The sequence below is a fragment of the Mobula hypostoma genome, chromosome 3 (genome assembly GCF_963921235.1).
Source record: "Mobula hypostoma chromosome 3, sMobHyp1.1, whole genome shotgun sequence".
Classification (NCBI taxonomy): Eukaryota; Metazoa; Chordata; class Chondrichthyes; order Myliobatiformes; family Myliobatidae; genus Mobula; species Mobula hypostoma.
Window position 1 is genome coordinate 52,797,148 of NC_086099.1, and position 16,706 is coordinate 52,813,853.

Sequence of the window (16,706 nt, forward strand, 5' to 3'; positions counted from 1 at the left end):
AGAAATGGATATTCAAAAAAGAACTGGAATGGATTTAATGTGGTCCTTTGTAATGGTTCTAAGATCACGTGGGATGGGTTATTTTATTATATATACGATATTGAGAGCTCTTTCCTACCTGTTAACCTGACAAGCTAATGAAAAAGCAGGGTCAATCTACCAAAATAGTTTGATAATGGAAGTCATATTTAAATACTCTTAAGAGCAATTTGAATATTTCTAATGCATATCCTAGATATTCAAAAAGTGAATGGGGTCTGTTGAGACTTTTTGCAGAGCTTAAGATCACTTGGGTTATTGGACACTTGGCAAGGGCCAGCAAAAACAAGCTAGGTTTAAGTGGAGTGGCCATTTTGGACACAGCCACTATTGGAGTTAGAGTTAGAGTTGGGAACTGAGAGGTGGAGGTGATAGGGGATTGAATAGTTAGAGGAACATATAGGTAAGATTCTGTGGATGTGGAAGAGACTCCCAGATTCTATGGTGCCTCCCAGGTACCAGAGTCAGGGCATCACAGATCAGGTCCATTGCATTCCTAAGGGGAGGATGAACAGTCAGATGTTGTGGTACCAATTACACAAATCGGAAAAGAGATGAGGTTCTGAGAGTAAATATAGGGAATTAGGGTGAAAGCGGAAAAGCAGCATATCAAAGGTATAAACCTCTGGATTGCTGACTATGTCACACACCAGTGAGAGCAGGAATAGAATGATTTAGCATATGAGTGTCTGGCTGAAGAACTGGTGTGGGGGAAAGGTTTCAGACTTGTGGATCATTGGGAAAGGTGGTGGCATCCGTTAGTCTCGCGAGACAATGGATCTGCGCCTAGAAAGTCTTGTTTCAGTCTGTGTTAGAGCAGCATCTGTTGTGGCTGTAGAGACCCACACGGGAGTGACAGTCTCGGCTGCAGCGACTGCACTTGAAGGCACTGTCCTCCAGTGTTGTCTTGGTGCTGTTTTTCTGATGAGTGTGCTTCTCTTCAGCAGCAAGCCTCAGCTTCTCTTCTCTTTTTAGGCCTCTGCGTAGTTCCAGCCTCCAGTGAGAGCGATTGCGTGCAATGTCCTCCCACCTCTCGACGTTCATTTTCAGTGACTTCATGTCTCTCTTGCAAACGTCTTTGAAACGAAGATGGGGCCGCCCTTGTGCTCTCTTGCCAGAGGCCAGTTCCCCATACAGTAGGTCTTTTGGGATCCTCCCGTCTGACATGCGGTGTAGTCATAGTTATAGTCATACTTTATTGATCCCGGGGGAAACTGGTTTTCGTTACAGTTGCACCATAAATAATAAATAGTAATAATAAAACCATAAATAGTTAAATAGTAATATGTAAATTATACCAGGAAATAAGTCCAGGACCAGCCTATTGGCTCAGGGTGTCTGACCCTCCAAGGGAGGAGTTGTAAAGTTTGATGGCCACAGGCAGGAATGACTTCCTATGACGCTCTGTGCTGCATCTCGATGGAATGAGTCTCTGGCTGAATGTACTCCTGTGCCCAACCAGTACATTATGTAGTGGATGGGAGACATTGTCCAAGATGGCATGCAACTTGGACAGCATCCTCTTTTCAGACACCACCGTCAGAGAGTCCAGTTCCATCCCCACAACATCACTGGCCTTACGAATGAGTTTGTTAATTCTGTTGGTGTCTGCTACCCTCAGCCTGCTGCCCCAGCACACAACAGCAAACATGATCGCACTGGCCACCGCAGACTCGTAGAACATCCTCAGCATCGTCCGGCAGATGTTAAAGGACCTCAGTCTCCTCAGGAAATAGAGACGGCTCTGACCCTTCTTGTAGACAGCCTCAGTATTCTTTGACCAGTCCAGTTTATTGTCAATTCGTATCCCCAGGTATTTGTAATCCTCCACCATGTCCACACTGACCCCCTGGATGGAAACAGGGGTCACTGGTACCTTAGCTCTCCTCAGGTCTACCACCAGCTCCTTAGTCTTTTCCACATTAAGCTGCAGATAATTCTGCTCAGACCATGTTTCCTACTGTAGCCCTGTACTCAGCCTCATCTCCTTCGCTGATGTATCCAACTATGACAGAGTCATCCGAAAACTGTACATGGCCCAGCCAGTGGAGACGGCATTGTTGGAGCAGGGCGAAGAGGCTGGGTATCTGGGCGCGGGCCAGGACCGCATTGTTGGTGCCTCGGTCAGTCCACTTGATGTCCAGGATGCGTCTCAGGCTGCCAAGGTGGAAGGCGTTGAGACACCGCTCTTGTCTGTAGTAGAGGCTCCAGGTCTCACTGCCGTAAAGCAGAGGGCTGAGGATGCAGGCCCTGTAGACTGCAACTTTGGTGTGCGTCGTCAGCGCTCTGTTCTCCCAGACTCTCTTTGTCAGCCTAGCGAATGTTGAGGCTGCTCGTCCGATCCGTCTATTGATCTTGGGGTCTAGGGAGAGGTTGTCCTTGATGGTGGAGCCAAGGTATGTAAACTCGTGAACTACCTCCAGCTCGTAGCTGTTGATGGTAATGGCGGGGGGTGCTCAATGCCTTGGCCCAACACGCTGATTTTCTTCAGGCTGATGGTCAAGCTGAAGTCCTGGCAGACGCTTGAGAAGCTGTCCATGAGGCGTTGCAGTTGCTCTTCAGAGTGTGTTGCCAGTGCCGCATCGTCTGCAAACAACATGTCCCTGATGAGTACTTCACGAACTTTGGTTTTTGCCCTCAGCCAGGACAGACTGAACAGCCTCCCGTCCGATCTGGTGTGGAGGTAGACACCATCAGTTGATGTTCCAAAGGCGTGCTTCAGCATGACTGCGAAGAAGATGCCAAACAGAGTGGGGGGAAGCACACAGCCCTGCTCCACACCACTGCGGATGTTGAAGGCCTCCAAAGAAGATCTGTTGAACTGAACGACGGCCTTCATGTCTGTGTGGAATGACTGAACTATCCTGAGGAGCCTTGGGGGACAACCAATCCTGGCAAGGATTTTGAACAGGCCGTCTCTGCTCACAAGGTCAAAGGCCTTCGTAAGGTCAATGAAAGCGACGTAGAGTGGTTGTCTTTGCTCTTTGCATTTCTCTTGTAGCTATCGAAGGGAGAAGATCATGTTGATTGTGGAGTGTTCCGACCTGAAACCGCACTGAGACTCGGGATATACCCTTTCAGCTATTTTCTGCAGTCTGTTCAGGACCACGCGGGCGAAGACCTTCCCAACGATGCTCAGCAAGGAGATTCCCCTGTAGCGGTTATAATTGCTTCTGTCCCCTTTGTTCTTATATATGGTGACAATGTTGCAGTCTCTCATGTCTTGCGGCACTGCTCCCTCTGTCCAGCACTGGCACAATAGTTTGTGCAGGTGGTTTAGCAGGATGCCCTTTGCGCATTTGATGGCCTCTAGTGGAATGCCATCCAACCCTGGTGCCTTCCCAGTGGGCAGGCTGTCGATGGCTTTACTCAGGTCTTCGGCAGTCGGCAATGCATCAAGTTCCTCCATGACAGGCAGGCATTCCACGGCATCTAGCGCGCTGTCCGAGATGCTGTTTTCTTTGGGGAAGAGTTCAGAGTAATGCTCCACCCATCGCTCCATCTGCTTGCCTTTGTCATTGATGGTCTCGCCTGTTATGGTTTTCAATGGTGCTGTCTTGCTCCGGGTTGGCCCGATGGCTTTCTTGATCCCCTCGTACACTCCACGGATTTTGACTGTGTCAAATGATGACTGAATGCTTTCACATAGTTGTAGCCAGTAGTCATTTGCACAGCATCTGGCTGTTTCCTGGGCCTTGTTTCTTGCTGTCCTTAGCGCTTGCAGTGTTGCCTGGGTGGGGTGGCGTTTGTGCTCTAGTAGTGCAACACGCTTCACCTCGATGACAGGGGTGAGCTTACTTGAGCTCGCTTCAAACCAGTCCTGTCTCTTGCCCCGTTTCTTCCCAAAGGCGTTGAGTGCAGTGCTGTGGATAGTGTCCCTGAGAGAATCCCATCTCTGCTGAGCATCTCCTTCTGGTGGGTCTGCAAGGAGAGCATCCTCCAGTGACTTGATGAACTCTGCAGCTTTGACTGGGTGTTAAAGGTATGACCACACAAAAAGGACATTTTATATCTGAACCTGAGGAAGACCAATATCCTCATGGGCAGGTTTGCTTGAGCTGTTGGGAAGATTTAAACTAGGCTGGTAAGGGGATGGGAACCAGAGTGATAGGTCAGAGGATGAAGCAGTTGGAATAACAGTAGATACAACGTGTACAGAGACCAGAGGAAGGATAGTCAGTGCATAGGGCATAAATGAGGTCAAATGAGTAGGTTGGAATGTGTTTATTTTAATAGAGGTATCTGGAACAAGGGTGATGAACTTAAGAGCATGGATCAATATATGGAGCTACAACATTGTGGCCATTACAGATATTTGGCTGTCGCAAGGGCAGGAATACCTGCTGGATGTTCCAAGGCTTAGATGGTTCAAAAGACACAGAGATGGTGGTAAAAGAAGTGGGGGAGTACCATTGTTAATCAGGGCAGTATCAGAGCAGCAGAAAGTGGGGGGACGTGGTGAAGGGATCGTCCACTGTCTCAATGGATTGAATGGTCTAATTCTGCTCCAATGTCAGGAAGACAGGTCTAAATCAGGAAGACAGCAATCATTCTATTGAGAATATTATATACATCACCCAATAGCAATGAGGAGCTAATCGGGAGGCAGATTTTGGAAAAGGTGAGAAAATAACAAGGTTGTTGTCATGGGTGATTTCATAGAGCACAGAATAGTACAGCACTGTACAGGCCCTTCGGCCCACAGTGTTGTGCCGACCCTCAAACCCTGCCTCCCATATAAGCCCCCACCTTAAATTCCTCCATATACCTGTCTAGTAGTCTCTTGAACTTCACTAGTGTATCTGCCTCCACCACTGACTCAGGCAGTGCATGCCACGCACCAACCACTCTCTGAGTAAAAAACCTTCCTCTAATATCCCCCTTGAACTTCCCACCCCTTACCTTAAAGCCATGTCCTCTTGTATTGAGCAGTGGTGCCCTGGGGAAGAGGCACTGGCTATCCACTCTATTTATTCCTCTTATTATCTTGTACACCTCTATCATGTGTCCTCTAATCCTCCTTCTCTCCAAAGAGTAAAGCCCTAGCTCCCTTAATCTCTGATCATAATGCATACTCTCTAAACCAGGCAGCATCCTGGTAAATCTCCTCTGTACCCTTGCCAATGCTTCCACATCCTTCCTATAGTGAGGCGACCAGAACTGGACACAGTACTCCAAGTGTGGCCTAACCAGAGTTTTATAGAGTTGCATCATTACATCACAATACTTAAACTCTATCCCTCGACTTATGAAAGCTAACACCCCATAAGCTTTCTTAACTACCCTATCCACCTGTGAGGCAACTTTCAGGGATCTGTGGACATGTACCCCCAGATCCCTCTGCTCCTTCACACTACCAAGTATCCTGCCATTTACTTTGTACTCTGCCTTGGAGTTTGTCCTTCCAAAGTGTACCACCTCACACTTCTCTGGGCTGAACTCCATCTGCCACTTCTCAGCCCACTTCTGCATCCTATCAATGCCTCTCTGCAATCTTTGACAATCCTCTACACTATCTACAACATCACCAACCTTTGTGTTGTCTGCAAACTTGCCAACCCACCCTTCTACCCCAACATCCAGGTCGTTAATAAAAATCACGAAAAGTAGAGGTCCCAGAACAGATCCTTGTGGGACACCACTAGTCACAATTCTCCAATCTGAATGTACTCCCTCCACCACAACCCTCTGCCTTCTGCAGGCAAGCCAATTCTGAATCCACCTGGCCAAACTTCCCTGGATCCCACGCTTTCTGACTTTCTGAATAAGCCTACTGTGTGGAACCTTGTCAAATGTCTTACTAAAATCCATATAGATCACATCCACTGCACTACCCTCATCTATATGCCTGGTCACCTCCTCAAAGAACTCTATCAGGCTTGTTAGACACAATCTGCCCTTCACAAAGCCCTGCTGACTGTCCCTGATCAGACCATGATTCTCTAAATGCCCAGAGATCCTATATCTAAGAATCTTTTCCAACAGCTTTCTCACCACAGACGTAAGGCTCACTGGTCTATAATTACCCGGACTATCCCTACTACCTTTTTTGAACAAGGGGACAACATTCGCCTCCCTCCAATCCTCCGGTACCATTCCCGTGGACAACACGGACATAAAGATCCTAGCCAGAGGCTCAGCAATCTCTTCCCTCGCCTCGCGGAGCAGCCTGGGGAATATTCCGTCAGGCCCCGGGGACTTATCTGTCCTAATGTATTTTAATAACTCCAACACCTCCTCTCCTTTAATATCAACATGCTCCGGAACATCAACCTCACTCATATTGTCCTCACCATCATCAAGTTCCCTCTCATTGGTGAATACCGAAGAGAAGTATTCACTGAGGACCTCGCTCACTTCCACAGCCTCCAGACACATCTTCCCACCTTTATCTCTAATCAGTCCTACCTTCACTCCTGTCATCCTTTTTTTCTTCACATAATTGAAGAATGCCTTGGGGTTTTCCTTTACCCTACTCACCAAGGCCTTTTCATGCCCCCTTTTTGCTCTTCTCAGCCCCTTCTTAAGCTCCTTTCTTGCTTCCCTATATTCCTCAATAGACCCATCTGATCCTTGCTTCCTAAACCTCATGCATGCTGCCTTCTTCCACCTGACTAGATTTTCCACCTCACTTGTCACCCATGGTTCCTTCACCCTACCATTCTTTATCTTCCTCACCAGGACAAATTTATCCCTAACATCCTGCAAGAGATCTCTAAACATCGACCACATGTCCATAGTAAGTTTCCCTTCCTACTTCAACTTCCTAATATAGATTGGCACCTCCTCTGTTCAAAAGACTAAGATGGGGAGCAATCTATTAGGTGTATCCAGGAAGTCCCTTTTCCCCTGAGTGGAAATGGCTAATGAGAGAGCATAATTTTCAGGTAATGGGGGGAACATATGGGAGGGATATCCATAAAACCAGAAGAGAAAAAAACAGAATTAGGCCATACAGCCCATCGAGACTGCTCTACCTTTCATCATGACAGATCTATTTTCCCTTTCATCCCCCATTCTCCTACCTTATCCCTGTAATCTTTCACTCTCAAACTTCCAGCATACCACTCGTATCTTCCACAGGAAAGATGGATGCAAAGGATGCACTTTGTCCATAATTTTGTTGTTCCCCATTTCTACATCGCCAGCGTAATTTTTCCAGCTGTCTGATATCTACTCTTGCCTCTCCTTTACTTGTTATATATCTGAAAAAATCTTTTGTAATCCTATTTGATATTATTGACTAGCTTACCCTCATATTTCATCTTTTTCCTCCTTACGGATTTTTTAGTTACCTTCTGTTAATTTTAAAAGCTTCCCAGTCCTCTAACGTCCTTCTAATTTTTGCTCTATTATATGCTGTCTCTTTTGCTTTTGACTTCCTTTGTCAGCCACAGTTGTGTCATCCTACCTTCAGAATACCTCTTCTCCCTTGAGATGTATCTATCCTGTGCCTTCCAAAATTTTCCCAGAAACTCCAGCCATTGATGTTCTGCTGTCATCCCTGTTGGTGACCTCTTCCAATCAACTTTGGTCAGCTCCTCTCTCGTGCTTCTCCAATTCCCTTCATTCCACGGTAATACTGATATATCTGAATTTAGCTTCTTCCTTTCAAACTGCAAGGTGAAGTCTATCATATTATGATCACTGTCTTCTAAAGGTTCCTTTAGCTTAAGGTGCCTAATCAAATGCGGTTCATTACACAACATCCACCACCACCCAGCACCAACCTGATTTTTCCAATCTATCTGCACATTGCAATCCCCCGTGACTATGTAACATTGCCCTTCTGACATGCATTTTCTATCTCCCATTGTAATCTGTAGCCCATATTCTGGCTACTGTTCAGAGGCCTGTACATAACTCCCAACAGGGTCTTTTTACCCTTGCAGTTTATTAACACTACCCACATGAAGTCTACATCTTCCAAACCTACATTATCTCTTTCTAAGAATTTGATTTTATTTTTTACCAACAGAGGAACCCCACCCCCTCTGTGAACTTGCCTTTCTTTTCAATATGATATGAAACCTTGGATGTTAAGTTCCCAACTATGATCTTCTTTTAGCCATGACTCACTGATGCCCACAATGTCATAACTACCAGTCTCTAACTGTGCTACAAGATCATCCACCTTATTCTATATACTGAATGCACACAAATATAACACCATCAGTCTGTGTTCATCATCCATTTTGATTTTCTCCCCATGTTACAGTGTAACTCATCTCACTGACTGCAATTTTACCCTCATTCTTCCTATCCTTTTCACAGTCTCATTGCACACTGCATCTAATTATTCCACTGTCCCATCCTCAGTCCTATCATTCGGTTCCCATCTTCCTGCAAAATTGGTTTAAACTCCCCCCAACAGCTCTAGCAAACCTGCCTACAGGGATGTTGGTTCCCCCTGCATGTGGGTGTAACCTGTCCCTTTTGGATAGGTCGTACATTCCCTAGAAGAGATCACAATGATCCATAAATCTGAACCCCTGTCCCCTGCACCAATTCCTCAGCTGTGCTTTCATCTGACAAATCACCCTATTCTTATCTTCACTGGTGCTACTGATTACTACTCTGGAGGTCCAGCTTTTCAGCTTTCTACCTAACTGCATAAATTCTCTCTTCAGGCCCTTGTTCATTTTTCCAACTTACGTCATTGGTACCAATGTATAATAAGACTTCTGGCTGCTCGCCCTTACCCTTTAGAATGTCCTGGACCCGATCTGAGACATCCCTGACCCTGGCACCTGGGAGACAACATACCATCTGGGTGTCTCTTTCATATCCACAGAATCTTGTGTCTATTCCTCTAGCTATGAAATCCCTTATCACTACTGCAGTCCTCTTCTTCTTCCACATTCCCTTCTGAGCCACAGCGCCAGACAGTGCCAGAGAGAGACCTGATCACTGCAGCTCCCCCAGCAGACCTTCTCAACCCCCTAGTAGCTCCTTTCTCTCACCCACTCAGTTTTCTGTATGAGCCAAAGGTCATCGAGCTGCAGTTTCAGTTCCTTAACACATTCTCTAAGGAGCTACACCTGGTCAGAGGTAAGTAATTTTTTTTTAAATAAAGTGGTGGGTGTGTACTTTTATTTGTGTTTTTGCGCTACTTATTTAATTTAACTATTTAATATACATATTATGGTGTAAGGCCTTGCTAGAGTAGATGTGGTGAGGACACAACCTCAGGATAGAGAGGTGTCCTTTTAGAACGGAAATGAGGAGGAATTTCTTTAGCCAGGGAGTGGTGAATCCGTGGAATTCATTGCCACAGGCAGCTGTGGAGGGCAAGTCATTATGTATACTTAAGACAGAGGTTGATAGATTGGTCAGGGAATGAAGGGACATGGGGAGAAAGCAGAAGACTGGAGCTGAGAGGAACATATAAACACTTAATGTAATCACATTTTTTTCCTTATTATCATGCATTGCATTGTACTGCTGCCGCAAAGTTAACAAATTTCACGACATATGCCAGCGATATTAAACCTGATTCTGAGTGCAGAGACAGATACATTACAGGCATGTAAGGGACTCTTAAATAAACACATGAATGAAAGAAAAGTGGAGGGCTCTGTGGGAGGGAAATGTTGGATTGATCTCAGATTAGGTTAAAATGTCAAAATGACATCACGAGACAAAGGGCCTATGCTGTGTGCAGTACTGTTCTATGTTGTATGCTTGACCCACAAAATAGCCTGAACCCATTATGGCAGTAGGAACACAAACACCATCAGCTGATTGCACATAATGATTACCATATTGGATATTATTTTCCATTTTAAGATTATAAAATGGGTGTGTGGCATGATTATCATTCATATGTGAATGAGATTCTATTGATAAACCTCCTGGTTTTTGCACTCCATTGTTCACCCAGCCTGTCAAGTAAAACACAGGAGATCAATTTATAATTGTAGCTAAAAATGAGAAGACACCCACAAAAAATCCAAGTTTATACTCATATTAAACATGAATGACTTACTAGAGAACAAGAAGGCAGACTACCTTCGTTTCTACTGTATGCTCCTTATTCATTTTGCTTTGTAACATAGTAACAAGGTACATGAATGACAAGATACAGAAAAGAAATGGAAAATCACTACTTATAACAGTATCCTACAGAAATATTTATAGGAGTGCTTGCACTTTATTACTGTGATTATGTTTCATGATATTCAAAACACTTTAGCTTTGGATTACAAAAAAGAAGAAAATCAAACAATGAAATGTGTAAAAGTTTTTATGCCAAATCAATACTAACAGCAATAAAAGTTTAAAGGTTAGGCTTTTACAAGCATCAGATTTTGGTTGGCATCTATCTGTCTCGAAGGACAATGGGTGATGATGATCATCATCACATGCCTAGGCAGAAGCTATGGAGATCCTGAGGTGCCCAGTCATCAAGGTCCCCCTCTCGGCCTCACCAGTGTAGTGCAAAGGAAAGGTTATGAAGCAAAATATTTGGCACCAGCTTGGCCATAGGAGCTGCAAGAATGAGGTGTGAGCAGAATTATCTGCAGCTTAATGTGGAAAAGACTAAGGAACTGGTGGTAGACCTGAGGAGAGCTAAGGCACTGGTGACCCCTGTTTCCATCCAGGGGGTCAGTGTGGACATGGTGGAGGATTACAAATACCTGGGGATACGAATTGACAATAAACTGGACTGGTCAAAGAACACTGAGGCTGTCTACAAGAAGGGTCAGAGCCGTCTCTATTTCCTGAGGAGACTGAGGTCCTTTAACATCTGCCGGACGATGCTGAGGATGTTCTACGAGTCTGCGGTGGCCAGTGCGATCATGTTTGCTGTTGTGTGCTGGGGCAGCAGGCTGAGGGTAGCAGACACCAACAGAATTAACAAACTCATTCGTAAGGCCAGTGATGTTGTGGGGATGGAACTGGACTCTCTGACGGTGGTGTCTGAAAAGAGGATGCTGTCCAAGTTGCATGCCATCTTGGACAATGTCTCCCATCCACTACATAATGTACTGGGTGGGCACAGGAGCACATTCAGCCAGAGACTCATTCCATCGAGATGCAGCACAGAGCGTCATAGGAAGTCATTCCTGCCTGTGGCCATCAAACTTTACAACTCCTCCCTTGGAGGGTCAGATACCCTGAGCCAATAGGCTGGTCCTGGACTTAATTTACTGGCATAATTTACATATTACTATTTAACTATTTATGGTTCTGTGACTATTTATTATTTATGGTGCAACTGTCACGAAAACCAATTTCCCCCAGGATCAATAAAATATGACTATGACTATGACTAAGAAGGATGTTCAATGATGTCCAGCTGCCTTAGGGGCTCCACTCTGGACTTGCTGTCTGGGTTTACTCCCATAGCTTTCGTCTCTCCTGAGGCTGCCCACAAGCAGTGGGGTTATTTACCCATAGATTTTAGACTCAAATATGTTGGCTGAACCAAAGAATTTATTACCTTTATTCAGGGAAAGGTAAAAAGGCTAAATTAAAAGGCTACATGAATTCCAGTGGGAGGATTGTCATGTAGAATTAAAACAGAAAAAAATGGAAACATTCAGAAGCTGAGGGGGCATCTGTTGTTTGAGAAACTGATCCGAATATTTTAGGTTGAAGACTTTGTCAGAACTTGGGAAAAGAGTAAGTGAATTAATTTTAGCTTACAGAGAGGGAGGGAAAGGGGATATCTTTAATTGGGTTAGCATGGGAATACATTGTAAATATCCTCTGATGTCTCGGTCTGTGAAGGCAATTATAAAGAAAATTTGTTAACAAAGGCTATGAAATGAGGAATTGGAATTGGAATTTGTCTTTTTATTGTCCCATGTACCATGATACGGTGAAAAATCTGTCTTGTATATTGATCATACAGATTACACAGTGTATTGAGAAAGAACAAGGCAAAAACAATAACAATGCAGAACAATACCTTCTCAAAGGCAACTAGGGATGGGCAATAGACACTGGCCTAGCTGGCGATGCCCACATCCCGTAAATGAATAAAAAAACAAATAAATAAAGTGTAGTAGCTAGAAGGAAAATGCAGTGCAGGTCCAGGCCGGGTCTTTATGTTCTGCTATTGTGACTCCCGTCTCTCCTTCCCCCACCACCACTCTGCAACCCCGTCTCCCTCACATCCCACCGTCAGCTCCTGGGGCCTCAGAGGCTCCTTCTTCCTCTCACCCCAACCCTCCCCTCTCCACTGACACCCCCAGCCTCCCCCACCCTCGATCCCAGCTCTCATCCGTGCTGGGTCTTTACCATCCCCTCCGACCTTCAACTCTCTGAGGCAGAGCGCTCTGCGCTCAGTAAGGGCCTTACCTTTGTCCCCCTTCACCCACATCTCAGTGGGTTCTGCGTTCGCCATGACGCTGAACTCTTCTTCCGCCGGCTCCTCCTTCGAGCCTACTTCTTCGGCAAGGACTCTCCCACCCCCACCGATGACCCGTCCTCCACTTCATGGACACCCCGCTCTGGTCTTCTGTCTGCTCTGGATCTCTTTATTGCTAACTGCCGATGAGACATTAACCATCTCGACTTCACCGCACCTTGTTCCCATTCCAACCTCACTCCTTCTGAACGCTCTGCTCTCCACTCCCTCCGCACTAATCCTAACCTTACTATAAAACCCATCGATAAGGGGGGTGCCGTTGTAGTCTGATGTATTGATCTCTACCTTGCCGAGGCACAGCGACAACGCACGGATACCTCCTCTTATTTACCCCTCAATCATGACCCCACTAAGGAGCACCAGGCCATTGTCTCCCACACCATCACCAACTTTATCCGCTCAGAGGATCTCCCATCCACTGCTACCAACCTTATAGTTCCCACAACCCACACTTCCCATTTCTACCTCCTACCCAAGATCCACAAACCTGCCTGTCCAGGTAGACCCATTGTCTCAGCTTGCTCCTGCCCCACCAAACTCATTTCTGCATACCTTGACACTGTTTTATCCCCCCTTGTTCAATCCCTTCCTACCTATGTCCGTGACACTTCTCACGCTCTGAATCTTTTTTGATGATTTTAAGTTCCCTGGTCCCCACCGCTTTATTTTCACCATGGATGTTCAGTCCCTATGTACCTCCATTCCCCCACCAGGAAGGTCTCTCTTAATAATTACTCTTAATAATTTCTCCTTTGGCTCCTCCCACTTCCTCCAAACTAAAGGTGTAGCCATGGGCACCGTATGGGTCGCAGCTATACCTGCCTTTTTGTTGGCTTTGTGGAACAATCCACGTTCCAAGTCTATACTGGTATCTGTCCCCCACTTTTCCTTCACTACATCGACGACTGCATTGACGCTGCTTCCTGCACGCATGCTGAGCTCGTTGACTTTATTAACTTGGCCTCCAACTTTAACCCTGCCCTCAAGTTTACCTGGTCCATTTCCGACACACCCCCCACTTTTCTTGATCTTTCTGTCTCTATCTCTGCTACTGATGTCTACTATAAGCCTACGGACTCTCACAGCTACCTGGACTATTCCTCTTCTCACCCTGCCTCTTGCAAAAATGCCATCCCCTTCTCGCAATTCCTCCGTCTCCGCCACATCTGCTCTCAGGATGAGGCTTTTCATTCCAGGATGAGGGAGATGTCCTCCTTTTTTAAAGGAAGAGGCTTCCTTTTCTCCACCATCAACTCTGCTCTCAAATGCATCTCTCCCATTTCACGCACATCTGCTCTCACCCCATCCTCTCGCCACCCCACTAGGAATAGGGTTCCCCTTGTCCTCACCTACCACCCCACCAGCCTCTGGGTCTAACATATAATTCTCCGTAATTTCCGCCACCTCCAACAGGATCCCACCACTAAGCACATCTTTCCCTCCCCCCCCCCCCCGCATTCCGCAGGGATCGCTCCCTACGCGATTCCCTTGTCCATTCGTCCCCTGCATCCCTCCCCACTGATCTCCCTCCTGGCACTTATCCTTGTAAGCCGAACAAGTGCTACACATGCCCTTACACTTCCTCCCTTACCACCATTCAGGGCCCCAGACAGTCTTACCAGGTGAGGCGACACTTCACCTGTGAGTCGGCTGGGGTGATATACTGCGACCGGTGCTCCCGATGTGGCCTTCTATATATTGGCGAGACCCGACGCAGACTGGGAGACCGCTATGCTGAACACCTACGCTCTGTCCGCCAGAGAAAGCAGGATCTCCCAGTGGCCACACATTTTAATTCCACATCCCATTCCCATTCTGACATGTCTATCCATGGCCTCCTCTACTGTAGAGATGAAGCCACACTCAGGTTGGAGGAACAACACCTTATATTCCATCTGGATAGCCTCCAACCTGATGGCATGAACATTGACTTCTCTAACTTCCGCTAATGCCCCCACCTTCCCCTCGTACCCCATCCGTTATTTATTTTTATACACACATTCTTTCTCTCACTCTCCTTTTTCTCCCTCTGTCCTTCTGACTATACCCCTTGCCCATCCTCTGGGTTTCCCCCCACCCCTTGTCTTTCTCCCTGGACCTCCTGTCCCATGATCCTCTCATATCCCCTTTGCCAATCACCTGTCCAGCTCTTGGCTCCATCCCTCCCCCTCCTGTCTTCTCCAATCATTTTGGATCTCCCCCTACCCCTCCTACTTTCAAATCTCTTACTAACTCTTCATTCAGTTAGTCCTGACGAAGGGTCTTGGCCTGAAACGTCGACTGTACCTCTTCCTAGAGATGCTGCCTGGCCTGCTGCATTCACCAGCAACTTTGATGTGTATTGATTGAATTTCCAGCATCTGCAGAATTCCTGTTGTTGGCATGAACATTGACTTCTCTAACTTCCGTTAATGCCCCACCTCCCCCTCGTACCCCATCCGTTATTTATTTAGCTTTTATTACTATTTTTTTCTCTCTCTCTCTCCTTTTTCTCCCTCTGTCCCTCTCACTATACTCCATGCCCATCCTCTGGGCTTACCCCCTCCCCCTTTCTTTCTCCATAGGCCTCCCGTCCATCCCATGATCCTCTCATATCCCTTTTGCCAATCAACTTTCCAGCTCTTAGCTCCATCCCTCCCCCTCCTATCTTCTTCTAACATTTCAGATCTCCCCCTTCCCCTCCCACTTTCAAATCTCTTACTATCTCTTCTTTCACTTAGTCCTGACAAAGGGTCTCGGCCCGAAACGTCGACTATACCTCTTCCTATAGATGCTGCCTGGCCTGTTGTGTTCACCAGCAATTTTTATGTGTGTTGCTAGTAAAATGCAAGGTCACTAGGGAAATATTAAATACTCTTATAATAGCAAGGTAGAAGCTGTCCTTGAGCCTATCAGTGTGTGCATTCAGATTTTTGTATCTTCTGCCTGATAGGAGAGGGGAGAATAGATTATGGCCAGAGGGCATGAGATCTTTGATTACCTCTGCTTTACTGAGGCAGTGAAAAATATAAACAACAGGAATTCTGCAGATGCTGGAAATTCAAGCAACACACAGAAAAGTTGCTGGTGAACGCAGCAGGCCAGGCAGCATCTCTAGGAAGAGGTGCAGTCGACGTTTCAGGCTGAGACCCTTCGTCAGGACTAACTGAAGGAAGAGTGAGTAAGGGATTTGAAAGTTGGAGGGGGAGGGGGGGATCCAAAATGATAGGAGAAGACGGGGGGAGAGGGATGGAGCCAAGAGCTGGACAGGTGATAGGCAAAAGGGATACGAGAGGATCATGGGACAGGAGGTCCGGGAAGAAATACGGGGGGGGTGACCCAGAGGATGGGCAAGGGGTATATTCAGAGGGACAGAGGGAGAAAAAGGAGAGTGAGAGAAAGAATGTGTGTATAAAAATAAGTAACAGATGGGGTACGAGGGGGAGGTGGGGCATTAGCGGAAGTTAGAGAAGTCGATGTTTATATGTTTATATATTGGCGAGACCCGATGCAGACTGGGAGACCGCTTTGCTGAACACCTACGCTCTGTCTGCCAGAGAAAGCAGGATCTCCCAGTGGCCACACATTTTAATTCCACATCCCATTCCCATTCTGACATGTCTATCCATGGCCTCCTCTACTGTAAAGATGAAGCCACACTCAGGTTGGAGGAACAACACCTTATATTCCGTCTGGGTAGCCTCCAACCTGATGGCATGAACATCGACTTCTCTAACTTCCGCTAATGCCCCACCTCCCCCTCGTACCCCATCTGTTACTTATTTTTATACACACATTCTTTCTCTCACTCTCCTTTTTCTCCCTCTGTCCCTCTGAATATACCCCTTGCCCATCCTCTGGGTCCCCCCGCCCCTTGTCTTTCTTCCTGGACCTCCTGTCCCATGATCCTCTCGTATCCCTTTTGCCTATCACCTGTCCAGCTCTTGGGTCCATCCCTCCCCCTCCTGTCTTCTCCTATCATTTTGGATCTCCCCCTCCCCCTCCAACTTTCAAATCCCTTACTCACTCTTCCTTCAGTTAGTCCTGATGAAGGGTCTCGGCCTGAAACGTTGACTGCACCTCTTCCTAGAGATGCTGCCTGGCCCACTGCGTTCACCAGCAACTCTTATGTGCAGTGAAAAATATAGACAGAGTCCTTGGAGGGGAAGGTTAGCTTCTGTGATGTGCTGAGCTACATTCCTTCACTCAGATTTTAACAGGAGAATTGCTCCTTAAACATGCTGGGTGACGTGCTATCATCCTTCTTGTCTCTTCTAGCAGCTTTCCCAGATCTACACACAATGTTTTC